Genomic DNA, 16,611 nt, shown 5'->3' on the forward strand with positions numbered 1-16,611 from the left:
ACAATGCACTAGCTTAAAGGAACCTATTCAGAAAATAAAAAAACACCGGTACCTCTGGACCCCTTTACATTACACAGCCCCCGCACCTCTGGATCCCTATGCATTACACAGCCCCTGCACCTCTGGATCCCTTTACATTACACAGCCCCTGCACCTCTGGATCCCTTTACATTACACAGCCCCTGCACCTCTGGATCCCTTTACATTACACAGCCCCTGCACCTCTGGATCCCTTTACATTACACAGCCCTGCACCTCTGGATCCCTTTACATTACACAGCCCTGCACCTCTGGAACCCTTTACATTACACAGCCCCTGCACCTCTGGATCCCTTTACATTACACAGCCCTGCACCTCTGGAACCCTTTACATTACACAGCCCCTGCACCTCTGGATCCCTTTACATTACACAGCCCCTGCACCTCTGGATCCCTTTACATTACACAGCCCCTGCACCTCTGGATCCCTTTACATTACACAGCCCCTGCACCTCTGGACCCCTTTACATTACACAGCCCTGCACCTCTGGATCCCTTTACATTACACAGCCCCTGCACCTCTGGATCCCTTTATTACACAGCCCCTGCACCTCTGGATCCCTTTACATTACACAGCCCCTGCACCTCTGGATCCCTTTACATTACACAGCCCCTGCACCTCTGGATCCCTTTACATTACACAGCCCCTGCACCTCTGGATCCCTTTACATTACACAGCCCCTGCACCTCTGGAACCCTTTACATTACACAGCCCCTGCACCTCTGGATCCCTTTACATTACACAGCCCCTGCACCTCTGGATCCCTTTACATTACACAGCCCCTGCACCTCTGGATCCCTTTAAATTACACAGCCCCTGCACCTCTGGATCCCTTTACATTACACAGCCCCTGCACCTCTGGATCCCTTTACATTACACAGCCCCTGCACCTCTGGACCCCTTTACATTACACAGCCCCTGCACCTCTGGACCCCTTTACATTGGAAAGTGATGGGCCACAACATTCAGCAGCCCCTACGGGGGGATCGCTACATTTACACAGTGAGCAGTCTATTTCCAGGTGCAAGGAAAATAATAGTAATAATAAAAAAGTTTTTTCGCTTGCACATGATTGGATGATGGAGGTCAGCAGAGCTTCACTTAATTTACTAAACTAAGGACAACATGAGCAATCCCCTGCACAGTGAACAGCCTATTTGCCTTTGATAAATCATCTCTATTCAGGGTTTCCAACCGCCAATAAATTTACTGACAGTTTGTAAAAATCAAAGATTTTTTTTACAGCTGCCAGTAAATATCAGTGGCTGATAATTTCATGCTGTGTTGACTTTTTAAAGTGGTTGTAAACCCACTTTTTGACTTTTACCTACAGGTACGCCTATAATAAGGCTTACCTGTAGGTATAAAGAATATCTCCTAAACCTGTATGGTTTAGGAGATATTCCCCTCGCAATGCGCCGCTGATTGCAGCAGCGCATGCGCAGGGGGCAATCCGCGGCGAAAGGACCGGCAGCCGCCGACCCGTGCCGATTTTAAATCTCCCGTGCGCACGCGAGGGAGTGACATCGCCGCTCCAGCCAATCGCAGCGCTGGAGCGGCGATACCCGGAAGACACGCCGGAGCAAGATGACATCTCGCTCGGCGTGGACCAGGTAAGTGTTCTTCACCTCGTTCCGAGGTAAGTATTTCATAATCAGCTAGTATGCGGTGCATACTAGCTGATTATGCCTTTTGCCTTGCAGGTTTGAAAGAAAAAAAAACGCTTTAAGTGTAAATCACGCAAATTACTTTATCGGTATTGTCAGTGGCCCAGATTCAGGTACGACTTGCGCTTTATTTGCGGAGGCACAGGGCAACGATTTTGCCCTGCGCCCATGCAAATATTTTGCGCTGCCCTCGTTTCACGGAGCAGTAGCTCCGTAAATTGCGAGGGCGCGTCGGCTAAATTGCCCGGCGTAAGCGCGCGCAATGTAAATGATCCCGCCGGGGGCGGGAATCATGTAAATTAGGCGCGTTCCCGCGCCGATCGTAAACCGCATGCTCCGTCGGGAAACTTTCCCGACGTGCATTGTGGCAAATGACGTCGCAAGGACGTCATTTGCTTCAAAGTGAACGTGAATGGCGTCCAGTGCCATTCACGATTCACTTACGCAAACGACGTAGATTTTAAATATCGCAACGTGGGAACGTGGGTATCCTATAGCATTGGCTGCGCCTGCTATTAGAATGTGTAACCTTACGCGAAACCCGACGTACGCAAACTACATAATTTGCGTACGCAGGGCTCGCGCAACGTTGTGAATTGGTGTTAGTATGCAATTTGCATACTATACACAGATCACAATGGGAGCACCCCCTAGCGGTCATCGCTAGAATGCAGCCTAAAATCTGCGTGGCATAAGAGCCTTATGCCACGCAGAGTTTAGGCTGCAGTCGGCGTAACGAGTTCTCTGAATCAGGAGAACTCGTTACGCCGGCGCAAGTCAGCAATTGCGCTGCGTAACTATGGTTACGCAGGCGCAATTGCTACCTGAATCTGGCCCCGTGTTTTCATTTCACGTTTATACTGTTCATGTTCAAATATTCACTGTATTAATTTTCAATAGGAGTTCTGTCATTTCTCAGGTTGCCAGTAAAAAAAAACGTGCTCCGTCAGTAAATTGTCCATGTTTTGTCAGAAAGTAAATGCTTCGGGAGGTTGGCAACCCTGTCCCTATTGCATAGGGAGCCATTCTATGCTGATCACACAGGAGAGTCTCCTTCCATCTATGTATTCCAGCAGTACCTGGACTCGGCCACTAGGCGGCGAGGCTCTACCTGTGTGCTGATGTGTGCTGTGCTCACTTCCTAGCAGCGCGTTGTCTTTGTGAGTCCGGAGGAACCTGCGTATATGTTGGATGTGATCGTGCAGGAGACAGCAGGGAGCCCTCCTGGGGTGACAGATCGGGAGTAGTGCGGTGATTGTATGTTGTGGAGGAGCATTGGTGAGGATCCAGAGGGGGAGCTGCCTGCACTGACCCGGTAAGGACAGGTGCTGATCTGACCCTATATGGGGGAGGGGAGCTGTGCCCATTGATTCCAGCACACACATACCTGGCTGCCTCTGCATACTAGCAGCTGTTCTCCAGGATCATGTTGCTGGGTGGGGGGATATCTGCAGTACAGGGGGGTGCACTCAGCTGGATCATTAGAAGAGGGGGTGCACTCAGCTGCTGCTTTGTATGATCTCTAAACCTGTACAGGTGACCCCCCCCCCCCCAATCTGTTTTCCCATAATATAGATGATGGTAAAAGGCTTGCGTTGATTTATAAAGCAAAATTATTATTATAACGTATCCCCTGTACAATGCATCATACAACTCAGTGAAAGTTACCCAGCAATGATCTGCGTTTATGACGCACGCTGCAACCTTTAATTAACCCCTGACTCTCCAGGAATATATTGTCCCCCCCCCCTCCCTCTCCCTTTTTCCCAACGGCGACCTCGTCATTTCATTGCGCAGCATGCAGACGTCAACCTTTTCATGTGGTGGCCCCAATTTTATCCCCATTATTTTTAGGACCCCCCCCCTCAAAAATATGTAATGAATCACATCAGACCCCCCAAACACCCCCCAAAAACTCCTTGTATGCATTTCTTATTGGCTGCCAAGGGGTTAAGGTGGTGGGGGTTGCGTTGACGGTAATGACTTAATGAACAGATCTCTGCTAGGGGTTTCATACTTCTGTAGTAATTACGCTCCGTGTATTCGCACCTTTTTTGTTTAATGTAAATAATTGTAAGTTGCCTGTGATGTGACCTGTTACGTGGCTGTGTAATTGCTGGATTATTATCCACCGCGGCTCCATTCTACGCTCTGTAAACGAGTTTTTGTACTACTTGTATTATTTAGTTGACATTTTCTAATCCTCTGTATTACGAGCCGTGTAGTGACTAGCGGACGGCGCGCCAAGGTCGATTTTACGAAAATGGAGCAAAAGCGCAGACTTTTGTTCTTGTAGTAGTCCATTAGGAGTCATCTTTTATTCCCCGGAGGGGAGAAAAATAAAGAAATCTGTGTGCGCTTTCTATTTTATAACCGTTTTTATGTATCGGCCCCGGAATACGGGGAAGCTGATATCGCATGGAGCTAGCTGTGGCTTGGAGATGAGGGTCAGCGCTGAGAATTAACTCTGTCTTCCTTTAGATCCAAATATTGACTCTTGTAGTGAGTACGCAATGGTATGGTGGACGTGTGTGTGTGTGTGTGTGTGTGTGTGTGTGTGTGTGTGTACACAACGGAGGCTCATGCACACCAACGTAACGGACACTGCGCTCAGATCCGTAAGTTGCATCTGAATCCGACAGCGTTCTATGCTGTGGGCTTTATGGCACGTACACACGATCCGAATATCGGACGAAAACGATCGTCCGAGGAAGAATCGTACGATTTTCGGATCGTGTGTACACTTCTTTCGAGAGCCGATCACGACAGTCCATCCGATTATTATTCGATCGGACAAGCACGAAAATTTTCCTCGTACGATGTCAGATTGGACGATTTTCGTTTAGTCAGTATAGTTGTCGTCCGAAAATACAATACAAATACATTACAACACATGACATCACTTCCGATTATTTTTTTCTGTCGTATGAGAATTTACGTGACTTTAATAACCTATTTCATTTTACTTGCGACTATTAAGCGAGAAAAGTCGTACGATCCGTCGTACGATATTCAGATCGTGTGTATGGGCCATTACACACAAGCTGCATTTTCATGTGTAAAACTGCGATGCGTAAAGATCCGTAAAATGAAATTAGAAAACATTTTGCTGGATCGCGGGAAGTAAAAAACATGAATGTGGTCTGAAAAATGCTTGCATTTACACTAGGGATCGACCAATATTGTTTTTTTTAAATCAAGAAAAAGGTTTATTGATGCAAAAAATAGTAAAACAATACTTTAGGATACATACACAGACAGTATCATTACATTCAGGGTGAACATTTGCCAAATTAAGAGAGAGGCAGGTAAAAGTCGTGCAATCATAATTACAAGAGCTAAATCAAACATGAGAGGAGCTTACCCCCCCTAGACAGCGGCCAAGAAAAGCCAGATTCTACCTGTACTTTGGATATAACCTTATTCAATTTGCGTTCAGGCCGTCTATCCTATGTTGCCCTACCCTCTAATTGCAGTAATTATTTAACCTACCCCGCCATAATGCAAGCAATAACATTTACATTCGTAACAAACACATTGATTCTTAAACCACCTCCTGGTTCTGAATCCCTCTCCCCACACTCTGCTTCAAGGATCAAAAAACTATTTGAACATTATTCATCCCACTCTTTGCCAGCCCATCTCGACTCATATCCTATCTATTTATCCCTGCAATAGCCTTTCCATAATCAATTGCGTGGGTCCCAGGCCTGGTACGTCCAGCCAGGGTTGCCATAATGAGTAGAATTTCTTAAGAGCATTTCTGTGTTGGTATGTGACTTTTTCCCTTATCAGTAGATTATTTACCAGCTTTACCCATTGACCCTCTGTAGGCACTCGGGGAGTGATCCAATATCTGGCGATGGCCTTGCGAGCCACATACAGTAGTCTAAGTACGGCTGTATGGCCACCGGGAGACAGCGAAGGTACCTCGAGGCCACCCAGCAGACACACCACCGGGTCATGAGGCAACGGAAAGCCATACGCCTGGGATATGGTATCAATAACATATTTCCAGTATCGGAAGAGTTTTGGACACTTCCACATCATGTGTAATAAATCTCCCTCCTGCACATTACATTTTGGGCATATTGGGGAATCCCGTATACCCCATTTATGTAGACGAGTGGGTGTTCTATATACTCTATGGAGGAGAAATAGATGAGAAAGTCTGTGTTGCGCCGATACCGAGACCAGGGGGGCGGATGTCAAACACAGCTCCCATGTATCCCCATCGATGGGACCTAGGTCCGATACCCACCCTTTCCTACATGGTAATGCCGATGCATCATGTGTTACATTAAGCAGTCTGGAGTATATAAGGGAAATCATGCCCTTCTTGTCCACATTAAAAAGCACATCTTTATGAAGGGGGTGCCTTATTAGCAAGATTGGAGAGAGCCTGACTTCCCTCTGGGCTGCATGTCTCAGCTGTAAGTATTTATAGAACTGAGTTCTGTGCAGACCATACTCTTCCTGCAGATTAACAAACGATTTGAGGGTTGGGCCACTAAACAATTGTGTGATATAGTGTATACCTGCATTTACCCAGGTCCTGAAGCCTTCTAATTTAAAAAGTTCCCTGTAGTAGGAATTTTTCCAAATGGGAGTAAAGGGGCATACCCCCCTGACATTGAGACTGGAACGAACGTATTTCCACAGCGTATTAAGCAGCACCACCGTAGGTAAGGTCTGATCCAGGTGTGTGAGTCCTGCTTCCAAGTAAGACACCGCTGGTAGCATTGGCCCCGACGGGAGTAATATGGCTCGTATTGGGTCTCCGAGGTCTACCTCCCCCCAGTTTCCTAGATGCTGTATTTGCGATGCTATAAAGTAGTAGCGGGCATGAGGGACAGCTAAACCACCCTGATCCTTGGCTAGTTGTAATGTGGCAAGTTTTATACGTGCCACCTTACCACCCCAAACTAAATCTCTGAACTGGGCATCTATCTGAGCAAACCACCTGTGGGGAATCCAAATCGGGGTATTGTGGAAAACATACAGAAGCTGGGGGGCCCACACCATTTTAATGAGGTTCGCTCTGCCTGTAACTGATAGTGGAAGTTTTTTCCAGGACGCACATTTCTGTCTGAATTTTTGTAGCAATGGTGCCAGATTCAGAGAGAGATATTGGGAGGGATCTGGCGTGACCAGAATTCCCAAGTACTTAAACTCATTCACTACCACAATATCCCTAGCGCAGTCAGGCAGGTTGTCTGCTAGGGGGTCTAGAGGCATAAGTACTGATTTATTCCAGTTAATGCTGAATCCTGATAGTTCGCCAAAGCCTGCGATCAAGGACATCGCATTCCTCAGCGACTTTTGAGTATCACCCAAATACAGCAGTGTATCGTCTGCAAATAAAGAAATGACATCCCGCCCTGCACCTCGGATGAAACCTGTAATGTCGGGTGAAGCTCTCATATGTATTGCCAAGGGCTCTAGGGCTAAGGCAAACAGCAGGGGTGACAGGGGGCACCCCTGCCGCGTGCCCCGGAAGAGCCTGAAAGAGTCAGAGACCTCCCCATTAATTCTCATTCTTGCAGTCGGGGCGCTATACAGTAGTTGAACCCATTTTAGGAAGGATGGTCCCACCCCAAATCTATGCAGAGTCTCCCAAAGATAAGGCCATTCAACACTATCAAATGCCTTGGCCGCATCTAGAGAGAATATAGCTCTATTACCTGGGTTGTCCACCGGCACCTGTATATTTAGGAATAGCCTACGCAGGTTTTGTGCTGTGGACCTCGTAGGGATGAAGCCCGACTGATCCCTATGTATTACTTGATGAATACATTTGGAGAGTCTGGTGGCCAGAACTCTAGCCAGCAACTTAATGTCAAATGTCAAGAGAGAGATCGGTCTATAGGAGTCTGGTGAGAGAGGATCCTTACCAGGCTTCAACAGAACCACAACCAGGGCCTCATTCATAGACGGGGGTAGAATTCCAGTTTCAAAAGCTGTATTATAAACTTTTAGTAAAATGGGGATGAGTTGTTCAGAGTATCTGCAATAGATCTCAGAGGGAAGACCGTCAGCCCCTGGCGCCCGCCCATTATGTGCCTGCGCCAGTGCCTCCAGAAGTTCCTCACTAGTAAGGGGAGCATTAAGCATGGCTACATCCGACCCAGGAAATTTTGGTAGCTGATATTTATCCAAGAAAGAGTGCAACTGTTCACTAGTGGGGCTGACCTTAGATGAGTATACGTTTTGGAAAAATTCTTGGAAGCAAGTTATAATGGAACGTGTGGAGTGGCATAGTGTCCCCCCCGCATCCGCTACCACTGCAATATGAGAGGGGGGTTGCTGTGATCTAGCCAGGATCGCCAGCATATGACCTGTATTTTCACCCTCCTCAAAATGTCTCTGTTGTAAGAAGAACCTTTTGTTTTCTGCAAGTTGAAACGATAGGTCTTTAAGCATGGTATGGGAGGCCATCCACTGTCTTTTTAAGCCATCATTAGATGGATCTGCTACGTAGGCTGCCTCTGAGCTGCGAGCTTCCTCTAACACACGTGTCTCCCATTCCTTTGTGCCCGATTTAATTTGGTTGATAGTTCTAATAAATTGGCCTCTCATAAAGGCTTTAGCCGCATCCCACACCACATGAATGTCCGCCGTGCCTAAGTTATCCCTAAAGAACTCACTAAGTAATGCCGGGATTGGGTCTGGTTCCGGAATGAGAGACAACCAGAACGGGTTGAGTTTCCACAGTGTTTTACCTCGTCTTTCACCCAGGCCCAGATCTACCGTAAACGGGGAATGATCGGAAGTGTGTCTCGGGTGGTATGCCGAGTTCCGTACCAATGGTAGTAAAAGACCATTACCGAAACCCATGTCTATCCTTGACAATCCCCCTACAGAAGCTGACCTGCAGGAATAAATTCTAGAATCAGGGTTATGCAGTCTCCAGACATCAAACAGGCCTAATTCCTCAATTAAACGGGCAAAAGGTGTGGGACCCTTCCTATCATGTCCCCCCTGTCCCGCACCAGTCTTGAGTTTGTCCTTTTCGAGATCCAATAGGTTATTAAAGTCCCCTATTACTAGGACTGGAATACCAGGAAGACAAGACACAAATTCAGCCAGAGTTTTCAAGACATTAGATGAGAATGGTGGGGGGATATACACTCCCGCTAATACACATTTGACCCCATAAAGGGAACAATATAAAAAGACATATCTGCCCTCGGGATCTATCTTAGCATTCATAAGTGTGTACTGTGTACCACTACGGATCAGGACACTCACTCCCCTCGAGTAAACCGTATGGGTAGAATGATATTGGTGGCAAAATTGCCTAGTTGCCAGTTTTGGGGTAGAACCCGGGGGGAGGTGAGTCTCCTGTAGACAGATTACCTCCGCTCCCAATCTTTTAATAGTGCGCAGTACCTCAAGGCGCTTCACCGGACTATTCAGGCCTCGGACATTCCACGACAGACACCTAGTTATATTAGACATACTACCGGAATCTTAATATCAGTAGGAGAATACAATCTTATACCATATAAGTAAAAATTATCTAAAGCATCATCTATGACCATCTTGGAGGTTAGAGGCATAACACAAGCAATAAGCATACTACCATTCTGGGACCCTTGTCTACTGCAGTAAGGGAACCCTATTTCAAGATCATGTGGGCTACAGGCTAGGGAGAGCATAGAAAAAAATAGTAAAAAAAACAGAAAAAACAACAAAGAAATATATAGAGCAGTTTCCTGAGAGCAGAGCATGGCGGGATCAACGTTCCTTAGTATCATATGTAATGTAGCCAACATGGCTAACGAAAGTTTACCCAGGGGGCAAGTTAGGGCCTGAAACAACCCTATTGGGGGCAACAGTGGAAGCGCACCACAGTGTCTTAGAGCTTCTCAACAGCAAAACTCTGGGCCTTAGTGACCAAAGTGAACAAAAACCGCCTTACAAAGGCAACTAGGAAAGTGAGCACATAATATGCTGGGTCATCAGATTAGACCTTCTTTTCAGTCTGCCGGTCGTCTACCCCTCGCCTCTTTGATGGATTGCTCTTCCCGATCCAGCCAGTGTGCTGCAGTGGCCGGGGAATCAAAAAATTGGACAGCACCAAAAACCTCTACCCGAAGGCGGGCCGGGTACAACATGGCGTATTTCAAGTCGAGGTCCCTCAGACGGCGTTTCACATCCAGGAACTTGCTTCTCTTCTTCTGTAACTCAGCAGAAAAGTCCGGGAATAGGGAGACTTTAGTATTGTCAACCTTCAGTGCTGCTGGATTAATTCTGGCATTGTATAAAGTGGCGTCCCTGTCCCGATAATGTAGGAATTTAAACAGGAATGGTCTAGGCGGTGCTCCAGGCTGTGGGGGTCTAGATGGCACCCTGTGTGCCCGTTCAACAGAAAACATAGGGGAGAATGCTTCTCTTCCAAAAGCTGCAATCAGCCACTTCTCAATGAACTCCACAGGATTTTTTCCTTCCATTTTCTCAGGTAGGCCTATAGCCCTTACGTTATTTCTTCTCATCCTGTTCTCTAATTCCTCCAAACGAGAAGAGTGTTGGTCTATTAAATGGTTATTGTAGGTCAGGTCCCTCTGCATAGGCCCCATGTCATCTTCAATGGTGCTCACTCTTTCCTCTAATGCTGAGGTTCTTTCTCTCATTTTTTGGGCATCCTGTCTGAGAAATGAGATTTCTGACTTCATCCCTTTTACTTCCGTGGTCAGTACTGCCAGGGATACATTACATGAAGTGACTGCAGTGAATATATCTCTCAGCGTGGGTTCTCCCTCTATGGTAGGACTCCCCGGGCCCTGTGTCTTATCTGAGGCCTGCTCTGGAGTACTCACTGTGTCCCATAGTAGTCCGGCCTGTACCGAGTCCTCCAGGGGCACTGTGTCATCCGCCTCGGATCCTCCGCTCGGTGAGTCCTCCGGAGTGCTGGAGGAGGCCGTAGGTTCTTTCAACAGTGGCTTGGAGAACAGTTTTTCAGCCGCCTCGCGGTGTTTCTCCCTCGCTGTGCGGCCTGCATACGCGCCATTTTGGACCATGAGCTCTGCTGGCTTGTTCACCAGCTGCCGTTTGCCGGACGACATCGCGGGACCAGGACACCGGGAAAGGTATGTACGTGTTCCCCGAGCAACAAGGAATCCTCCGGTGTGACTGTGGGTGAGTATAAATTTCTTCCGCAGGATGAATAGAAGGATTTTCGGCGGAGCTCACTTCAGACACGTCCGGCTACATCCGCTGCCTGGCCACGCCGACCAATATTGTTTGATTATTTTTTTCGTTGCTGATATGATACCGATATTTTGACCACCTCTCCTGCTGATATTTGCCGATATCTTGTACATTTAAAAAAAAATGTTTACACTGTCCTTTTAATTTTTGGTTTTGTTTTGTTTTTGTTTATCACTGTTATTGCTGTCACAAGGAATGTAAACATCCCTTGTGACAGTATGGCTGCATTCACATCTAGGCGGACAAAATCGCAGCGTTTTGTCCCGCGAATTGCGGCGACAAATAGCAGTGTTTTGTAACGCGATTTGCGGCGACAAAACGCAGCGATTGTCCGCCTAGATGTGCGCCGAAAGCCGCCTGAAAAAAAGGTTCGGGACTCTCAGGCGTTCGGCGTGGAGATGTGAACCATCTCCATAGAGGGCAATGTTAAATCATCCCTCTGGCGTGTCGGGGCGGCAGCGGGCGTCGCACTACAGGCGAAAAAACGCCTAGGTGTGAATGGGCTCTAATAGACAGTGACAGGTACGCCTTTATGGAGACATCGGGGGGTCTATAAGACCCCAAACCCCTCCACTGCACTTGAAAGTATTCAAAACGTCATAATCTGCGCTTTTGAATACTTTATTTTTTAAAACGAACGCCTTTAAAATGCCAGTAATCCGGGAAGTGATGTCATGATATCGCTTCTGGGGTTTCTAGATCTGAGACCAGAACGAAGCATCGGCTTTGTTCGGGTCTTCGGCCAACTGGTGCACATGCCGGCTGATTGCTTAGGCCTCCCGGTGCGATGGGAGAGCCCGGGTGAGCGGCAGGGAGGAGGGGTCCGTCCCTTCCCGCTGCTTGTATCAACAGCTGAGCAGCTGCCGAGCCGCATTGGTTATTACAATAAAGCCAACTGTCCGCTCCAAAGAACGGTACTGGTGTGATGCATGCATCACCCCGGTAAAACCCCTTGAAGTAATATCGGACGTTTTTTTGCCCAATACCGATATTTCTCAAAAAGGGAATATTTGCTGCACCAATAATGGTTGATGCCTAATTTACACAAACGTCTATACGTGTAAATGCGCATTAAAAATTACGGAAGCTCCCAGAATGGATAGAGGGATGCGTAATATGTGTAAAATACTGACCAGTAAGGCCTTCTGCACATGGTACTGATGATTGAGAATCTGCCTTTTGGACTTGATCGCAGGCGTTTGTTGTTCACGTACATTTTTTTTATTTATTATTATTATTATTATTATTATTATTATTATTATTATAAAAAATGTTTACTTAAAGGGGTTGTAAAGGTACAATTTTTTGTTTTCCTAAATAGCTTCCTTTACCAGAATGCAGTCCTCCTTCACTTACCTCATCCTTCCATTTTGCTTTTAAATGTCCTTATTTCTTCTGAGAAATCCTCACTTCCTGTTCTTCTGTCTGTAACTCCACACAGTAATGCAAGGCTTTCTCCCTGGTGTGGAGTGTCGTGCTCGCCCCCTCCCTTGGACAACAGGAGAGTCAGGACGCTTTCTACGTTGCAGATAAAGGAGCTGTGTGTTAGTGGGCGTCCTGACTCCTGTAGTCCAAGGGAGAACAGGAAGTGAGGATTTCTCAGAAGAAATAAGTACATTTTAAAAAGCAAAATGGAAGGATGAGGTAAGTGAAGGAGGACTGCACTAAGGTAAAGGAAGCTATTTAGGAAAAAAAAATTGTACCTTTACAACCCCTTTGAGGATATGCAGAGGTTGCTTACACCTCTGTGTGTACAGGTACATTGTAAACAACGGGCTGCATTTTAGATCAGTAAAAAAGCCATCTGTACTGAGCTTTTTCAAGCTGCAGTGCGCAAGAAGCCATAACTTTTTTTTGAGGCTCGGTCAGTTCACATTGGTGCGATGCGGAAAGCCCTGCGAATCCACTGCCATATGCAAACCACTGGGAGTGTCAATACGAAGTTAATGACACCCCCTGACCGGTTTGCGTATTGCAGTGCGAACTGTCAATTTGGACATTAATCCTGCACGACTTTGGTCCGAATACGATGAAAATTCAGCCATACAATCTGTTTGGTTGAATTTGCGTCACACAGCATTTGCACGTGATCTGCACAGTAGTGCGGTGCGAATCACCTGTGATGTTGCACAGCGCACTAATGTGAACCCAGCCTCAATCTAATTGTGGCACTAGTTTACTACCATTTGCCGGGCTGTGTCCACGGATGGGCTGCATTAAGATCCATAAACAAATAAAAAAAGCCTGAGCCATGGTTCATACGCATGCGATGTGGGAACCAGTGCGATTCCAGTGCTGGTTCTAGAGCTGGGCGATTTTGGCCCCCAAAAAAAATATGCGATTTTAAAGAAAGAAAAAAATACTTGATTCCCGATTCGAATCCACGTTTTTTTTTCTGATGGACACCGCGATCACATGCGATGTCAAGGAGCTGCGGGCAGGAGTTTTTAGGCGAGGCCGCAGCTTCGGCCTAGTCCGCCCGCCGCGATTCTGGGAAAAGGCCGCGGCCTCGCCTAAAAATGGATAGTCTGTGGCGTCCAGCCTCGCGGCATTTTCCCAGAATCGTGGCGAGCTGCAGGAATTTTTTTTAGGTGAGGCCATGACTTCTGCCTAGTCCGCGGAGCGCCGGTCCTATGGGGAAAAAAAATCGATTTGACCTCCCAACTCGATTCAAATCGTGTTTTATTTTTTTTTTTCCCTAGCTGGTTCCTAGCCCTGCCCTCACAGGCAGTTTGTGCTGCCTTCTGCAAACTGCTGCAAGTGTCAATACAAAGTTAATGACACCCCAGATTGGTTCACAGTGTGAACTGTGATTTGGGACAGAAATCGCATTGCGTGGGTGCAAACACCCATGCAATCCGATTCCAGTGCAGGGATAAAAAGATTCCTGCACTATTTTTGTGCGAATCCAGTGAGTGTTCAGCCATACAAGTGTATGGCTGAACTCGCATTGCACAGACATCGCATGTGATCAGGACAGCAGTGCGGTGTGAATCGCATACAATGTCTGACATCTCGCTAATGTGACTCCAGGCTGATGGCCTTAAAATGCTGCATTTTGGGTGCCTTTTTGCAAGAGCCCCTACACATCAAAACACGCGTTTACTGAAGCGCTTTACGGCCAGTAAGATTAAGAGTAGATGATCAATAACTGCATTATGCAGTGTACAGAAGTCTTTTCCACTTCCTTCAGCCTGAACAGGCCTAATAACTAGATCTTGGATTTCACGATATGATTGGATTAGTTTAAATTGAATGTCATTTCTTATTTTTTTGGTTAGAAAGATAAAAATATATATATGTATATATATTCTTTTTATTACATGTATTTATATAGAGTCAACAAAGTACACAGCACTTTACTGTACAGTCACATCAGTCATGGTTAAGTTCAAATATAGCAAATTAAGTGTGTGGCTTCATTCACACATGCAGCATTATTCCTACCCCTCCGAATGCCCACTTGAAACCTAACATGGCAGCTGATGGGATTTATACATATTCCAGGACCACCGTGCTTTTGCTCCTCCAGCGCGTTTCTCCCGCAACTGCGAGTGCAGTATTTCAATGCAAAATCTCCTTTCAGCTGGGAAAAAAGGCATTCAAGTTGCTGAAAAGAAAATCGCACACTGTCCTTTTAATTTTTGTTTTTTAATCACTGTTATTGCTGTCACAAGGTATGTAAACATCCCTTATGACAGTAATAGACAGTGACAGGTACGCCTTTATGGAGACATCGGGGGTCTATAAGACCCCAAACCCCTCCACTGCACTTGAAAGTATTCAAAACGTCATAATCTGCGTTTTTGAATACTTTATTTTTTAAAACTAATGGCAGTAATCCAGAACGAAGCATCGGCTTTGTTTGGGTCTTCGGCCAGCTGGTGCACATGCCGGCTGGTTGCTTAGGCCTCCCGGTGCGATGGGAGAGCCCGGGCGGGAGGCCTTAAGGTCTTGCCATGAACTTGAGACGCCACACCATACTAAGCTATATCATCCTGTTCTCGCCATTCTGGGGGTTCAAGGATTTGAGCATCAGGTTTTTTACCCTTTATCTCTCCACTGTGGCTGTCTCGTTTCTTTTTTGGCAAGAACACAGCTTGACATCGTGACTTTGCGTTATTATATTTTTTAGATTTCCTTTGACAGCCACCATTGGTTCAACATGTTGTTTCATCTTGAACATCAGCAACTCATGTTCCTGTGTCTGGGGGGAGATCACCTCAGCTCCCAATTTTTTGGTCGGGGCTCCTTACTTACCACACCCACTGCCCAGATTCCATGTAAGTACCCAAGGTGGACCTTTGTGTCCCATCATTTGTTTTTCTGGCCAGTAATTAGACCATGTAATTATACCTTATTATATTATATTATATATCCTTTAGATGTCCTGAGCATCAGCCCCTGATGAGTGTAACTATACACGAAACACGTCGGACTTCAGAGATGCAGTCATATGCCCTCACCGTATCAACTCAGTTGACAACACAACTATCTACCAAGTGTGGGAAATGTAGTTTGTCGGTGCGGTGCGACGATTTCATTTTTTCTGTGACATTTCTACAGTGTCACCGCGTGCCCACCTTAAAGCGGGGGTTCACCCTAAAAAAAAAAAAAAAAAATTCTACCATGCCATCCAGCATACTAGCGCGAGCTACAGTATGCCTTTATTTTATTTTTCTGTGCCGTACTCAGTTTAATCCCTTAGTTAAGTTTCAGACTCCCCGCGGGGAGTAGGCGTTCCTATGCAGAGGGGAACATGATTGATGGCCGGCTATGGCGCGTCACGCTTCCCGAAAATAGCCGAAATAGGACTTGGCTCTTCACGGCGCCTGCGCAGTCAGCTCCTAGTCTGTGCACAGGCGCCATATAGCGCCGTGAAGAGCCGAGTCCTACTCCGGCTATTTTCGGGAAGCGTGACGCGCCATAGCTGGCTGTCAATCATGTTCCCCTCTGCATAGGAACGCCTACTCCCCGCGGGGAGTCTGAAACTTAACTAAGGGATTAAACTGTGAGTACAGCACAGAAAAATAAATAAAGGCATACTGTAGCTCGCGCTAGTATGCTGGATTTTTTAGGGTGAACCACCGCTTTAACAGCTTGCCGTGCCGGGAGCGGCACGCGTGCCACGCGTTCGCCATCACTGCTCTAGGGAATCACATTTACTAGAATGTTGTTTCTCCCATGTGATTTTTTTGTTTGGAGATCTGTCATGTGTTATGAATGAATATGTACCCTTTTATACCTACACCATGTCTACAGTCTCACTCAAAGTCCCAAACTCATGTTTTATTTTCTTAAATTAGGGATGGAGGTGTACCACATATTCACCTCATCTAAAGTCCCAAACCCCCCTCCCTTGTGTTCCTGCTTTAAGCTTTGACAATAAAACCTGGTGCACCAGTTTTAGTAAATATTCCCCAAAAAGTCATTGGGATAGTCAACCAGATGTGTTAAGTTTGGATTGTCATAATGGGTTTGTAGGAGGTAAACAAGTAACAGAAACATCCAGGAATACTAAGGACCTTTTGAGGAGTAGACAATACCCTTGGTAAATCTGGACGTGCACATAGGTCAAATTAACATACCTTGGGCTTGCCTGCTCTTGGTTTTACTCTGAATCTTCCCCCTTCCTAATAGTCACCCTGGAGTCCCTGAAAAAACAGGAACTTCAGGTTTATCTACTCCCCC

At 46.5% G+C, this 16,611-nt stretch overlaps 1 protein-coding gene across 1 annotated transcript in view; it reads left to right on the forward strand.

Annotated features, from left to right (window-relative positions):
* The first annotated feature begins 2,787 nt into the window (after positions 1–2,787).
* The window catches only part of SEMA4G (semaphorin 4G), a 273,488-nt gene continuing 259,664 nt past the window's right edge, over positions 2,788–16,611 (forward strand). Inside the window, exon 1 of the mRNA XM_040361900.1 lies at positions 2,788–3,022. The gene's annotated coding sequence lies outside the window, so the exon portion shown is untranslated. The remainder of the gene's footprint in view (positions 3,023–16,611) is intronic.

Source organism: Rana temporaria, chromosome 8 (genome assembly GCF_905171775.1).
Source record: "Rana temporaria chromosome 8, aRanTem1.1, whole genome shotgun sequence".
Taxonomy (NCBI): domain Eukaryota; kingdom Metazoa; phylum Chordata; class Amphibia; order Anura; family Ranidae; genus Rana; species Rana temporaria.